This window comes from Pteropus alecto, unplaced genomic scaffold, assembly GCF_000325575.1.
Source record: "Pteropus alecto unplaced genomic scaffold, ASM32557v1 scaffold433, whole genome shotgun sequence".
Lineage (NCBI taxonomy): Eukaryota > Metazoa > Chordata > Mammalia > Chiroptera > Pteropodidae > Pteropus > Pteropus alecto.
Genome location: NW_006433953.1, coordinates 962,585 through 967,415, shown reverse-complemented (window position 1 = coordinate 967,415; position 4,831 = coordinate 962,585).

Below are 4,831 nucleotides of genomic sequence, written 5' to 3'. Positions count from 1 at the left end.
TTAGTTAGAGACTTTAAATGCTTTTACAGGTTCTCCGTTTTTCTTGTCAGTGGGTCACATATCTTTGAGTTGCAGTAGAATCAAGAAATTTTCTTTCCCTTCTTTTGTCTATTCATTATTCCTATTCCTTTTAGCCTTTCCTTACCATCTATGCCATTCCCCCATGAAATCTGGCAAATTTGTAAGCCCTGAAATTAACTATGAAGTTTCTTGATACAACATACAAGTTGTAGCTATGCGATTGCCACAGTTTGCCATGAATAGACCTCCAGGTAATCTTCATGCCTTTGGATGCTCATTCAGCCATCAGAAACAGACACATTTTTTCCAGAAATGTATTATACTTGTTTGCAGTTCCTTTTCTGCCCAGAGATTCATGCTGCCTTTTATTACAGTGGCATTAGTTTCAGATTCTTTTACCATTGGAAAGTACCCTTATAAACCAGCAATGCCATTTCTGAGGGAGCAAATTCCCAAGTCTCTATCATTAGCTTGATTCTGTCTGTGAACTTCACCGTCATGCCTTGGAAAAGCTATAATTACTCTAGCCAGGAAGATAGACACCGATGGCAGGAGCACAACATTAGACTTACTGGCTTGCCATGGTCATAGAGAAGGCAGATGATTTTTTAAAAAGTCGAATGACACTTTTGGACCAGGCATTTAGCAGATAATTTCCAAAGTCCCTGGGCTCCATTACTGACTTCCAAAATGTCAGCTCTGAGATATTCCTCTAGGTTGATTATTTCCAGCAGTGTTTCCCATCGCTTTACTCATTCCTAAAGTGACAACTACCTCAATTGGCAGCAAATAGACATATATTAGAAAGCGAAAAATAAGCAGTATTTGGCAGCTGCTGTGGGTTAAAGTAGCAGGGTAAAGAAGCTTTATATTGAGAAACCTTTATGCCTTTGTGAATTATGTATATGGTAGAATTTTATCCCTCTACAAAGAACTAAGACCATCAGAATATACTGCTTTTCTTCTTATTTATAGAAACACACCTAGGATATTTGAGTATAAGTCGATTTGAAAAAATAATTCAGCTGTGCAAGAGGTCTCAGATTCCCTGGAAACTTTGGTGCCTTCCCCTAAATAGCTCCTTGGGAGGTGGTAGCTTGCCTCCAGGATGACTTTTGTCCTGATGCATGTATTTATTTCAGTGAGAAAGCATTACGAGGTTGGGAAAGCTTCTTTTTTTCTGTTTAGTAAACTTGTAAAATACAGTTTCCATCTTAAGACCAGTTTTTTCACTGCGTTTGAATTTGGGGTGAGTAAAATCAAAACCATTCATTACTTTCTGTTTGGTAGTTGGAGACTGAGCTATAGGCAGTGGAGATCACAGTGGGTCCCACAGTATGAGAGTTGCTCTCAGACAGTGAAGGACAGTGCCTTTGGTGTGCTGTGTCCCTGACCTGTCTACCAGTGTGGCTCTGCCCTAGATGCTTCAGATCCTCCGGGTGCCCGGAGATTGCTTGACTTTGTAAACCTTTAGAAGCTGCTTGTCTCCCTCTTGGCCACTTAGTCTGCTGGCTCAGTCACTACTTGAAGCCCCCATTTAATTTTCTCTGGCAGTTATAGCTCTTGCAATTTCAGCATAGTCTCATCTCTCAGACTGATCTCATCGAGAAGAATTGAAGGATAACTATGGAGTGAGCTGGACATTGGAGCCATGTCTGCTGCCATGTCAGCATCTTGCTCTGCAACTATCAACCGTAAATTGGCCCTAAGGCTCAGAGACTCATCGGCATTGGAAATCTATTGCCTCTAATTGGTCTGAGCAAGTTGTGTCGAGCAGGTCTCTCATTAATGGGAATATAAGAGCCAACTGGCCTAAAACATTTCCCTTTCCTTTTCCCACTCAGATTGCTTTCACGAGACCAGTGACCAAAAATAAGGAAAATTTAGCAATTTTGATATCTTCCAACAAGAAATCCCTATCAGCCACTTCATCTTACCAAAACTAGTTTATTTCTCCTCCCAAATTCATGGCCTTAATATTTCGTACAAAGGGGATTTTGCTGATAATAGTTCCAGTGTTCCATTTTGTGCTAAAACATCCCAGTCTAGAGTCTGGCCCTCTCTTCACTGACTGTGTTCCCTTCAACCCAGTCTCCACTTGGCATATACAATAGAGATTTGATGAATGAAAGGACCCAAACAGGCCAGATGGTCCCCCAAGGCCCCGATAGCCATAAAAGGCATGGGAATGGATTATGCAATTGCCCTCAATCTTTTTGTTGTTACTGAAAAAAAATGGGCTCAGATGGATGCCTGCGTAAAAATGGTTCCTAGCTGTGTACTCATAACTTTTCTCTGAATTGAGTAGTGAAAGTTGAAGTAGGAGGAAAGGAAATTAAATGTCCTTTTAATATTCTTTTGGACTCAGGTCTGACATATGAGATAATAACCTATATTGAAATGCCAAGAATTTTATCTCAACCAAGGAGAGGACAGTTTAACAGATTTATTTTGCCTTCATCTTACATAGACGCTGAAACCAAGTAATAACATAAAAATAGCCATTGCACAAGGCATAACCTTTTACTTCTGTTTTGATGTAGCAGAAATTATGTTTTTAGGGAAATCTATGCAATTGTAGTGATCTGGTGGTGTCTCTTGCTAACACCTTAAGGATTCAGTTGCTATTGAGTTGGATTCAGATGGTTACTACCTTGAAAAGGGTGTTTGGTGCCTTATGTGATGGAAGCCAGAGCTTGCTGGGAATAAACTTAATGCAGATTCATGTGAACATCAAAGCACGGCTTTAGTGGGGATGGGAATGTCACACAGCCTCCCAAAATATGGGGCTTTGGGCTCCCACACCCCAACCCATGTGTGTTATCTTTCTCTTCACACTCTTGACAATAACTTGAAAATAGTGAAATCACCTTTGAACTTTACTAGAGTGTGGGCAACATTCTTATGTTACCATAATAGATAACTCATAATGTAGAACTGTTACAGCCTGCACTTGCCTCAGTTTCCCATGTTTCTAGAGCTGATGGTGAAATAGCAGGGGTAAGGAATTCCTGGGTAAGTTTTAGCCTGTGGGTAATGCCTTAGTGTTATTTAAAAAGATTTGTCATTTATATTTAAAATAAATTTCCATGAATGTTTGAAAGGAACAAAATGATCAGGGACGGCTCTTTGCCATGAGTCTCATTTTCACTCTTCTGTAAGAAAATAACAATGTCTTATTATATATTTTTTCATTTTTATTGTACAAGTTTGTAAGTAATCCCAATTTTAATAAAGTTTTATAGACTATATAGTGGTTTCTCTTAATGAACATGTACTTTTCTTGTCTCTATCTCTTGTTTTCAGGTAATCAGCAATTAGCTCCTCAGTTTTATCTTTCTAATGAGATGGGTTAGCATGCCATCTATTTTCCTTTTTTCCTTAACCTCCGCTTCCCGTCCTGGGTATTTCTTCCTCCACTTCCATTTCTGGACTGGATGATTTTCCAGGATGCCAGATATTTAAGGGGTATTCTTGCAGGAGTAGCAGATAGTACCACTGTGCTGTCTCAGAAAAAACAATGTATAGGATATTGCTGGTCGAGGGAGCTAACTCTGTACTTTAGTTTTTAAATTTTTTTTAATGGTATAAAGTATTTTATTTCTCTACTGGGGTTAGGGGAAGACCCATGGATCCAGTTGAAAATGCCTGCCAAGAGCTTTATGTAGGGTGGAAGAGGGAGCAAGGCTATCATGAGCATTAGGGGCCATGGAATAAAAACTTCAATTATGTCTAGGCACAGCTTCTGTAGTAGAAGTCTGGTAACTTCTATCTTTTATGTTTTGGCTATTTTCTTTGGGAATCCATTATAGCATTTGTATTAATTCTGTACCTGTCTCCTTTTTCCTTGGTTATTTAGAATACATGGAAATCCATTATCCATTTTTCAAAAATGGTGAAATTGGAGGAAAACAGGATGTGGACCATATGTAAATTTATGTAGATTAATGCACACTAGTGGCATCTTTTTTCCTCTCTCTTCTATTAACTGCTAGGTAAGTAGGAGACAAAGGTGATCATTAAAGGCTAAAGTAATAAAAAATTAAAGCATAATTGTCTGATATGCTACATCATAGAGTTTTAGTGAGGATAAAGAAAAAGATAAGATGTATAAAGTAGTTCTCAAACTTTAACATTCATAGGAAATATCTGGGGAGCTTGTTAAAATGCAGGCTTTTGGTTCAATAAGTCTGAGTTGGGGCCCAAGATTCTGCATTTCTAATAAACCACCAGGTGATTCAGATGCTGCTGGTCTGTGGATCTCCCCTTGAATAGCAAGCATTTAAAGCACTTAGCTTATTGCCTGGTACATAGTTAAGTACTCGATCAATGTTGTTACTGACACCAGATAATTTGCAAGAGTCAAGAAGACCCTCTACCACCAAATATCTTTATCATATCTGAAAAATTCTGTGTTTTTAATGTGTAACATCTTTTAAAAACTGAATACCCCTGGGAGGACTAATGAATGTGAATTGGTTTAATCAGATTGCTGGCCTCCCAACTCTCAGAAATCAGAACTAAATAATTTAGATTTTTTTTTTTTTGCTAGATTTATCGAAGTATAATTGACGTATAATAAAATTCTTCAGTTTTAAATTTGCTGTTTTGACAAATGTAGACAATTGTGTAACCACCACCATAATCATGGTATAGAACATTTCTATCACTCCAAAAAGTTCCCTCAGGCCCCTAAATGAACTAGAAATTTTCTTGGGGGCAAAGAAGAAGGGGATTTCAGAGTCAGACTGGAGAAGGACCAGTAAGCTCCAGTTGCTTCAGTTTTGCCTGGTAACCAGGAGATCATAAT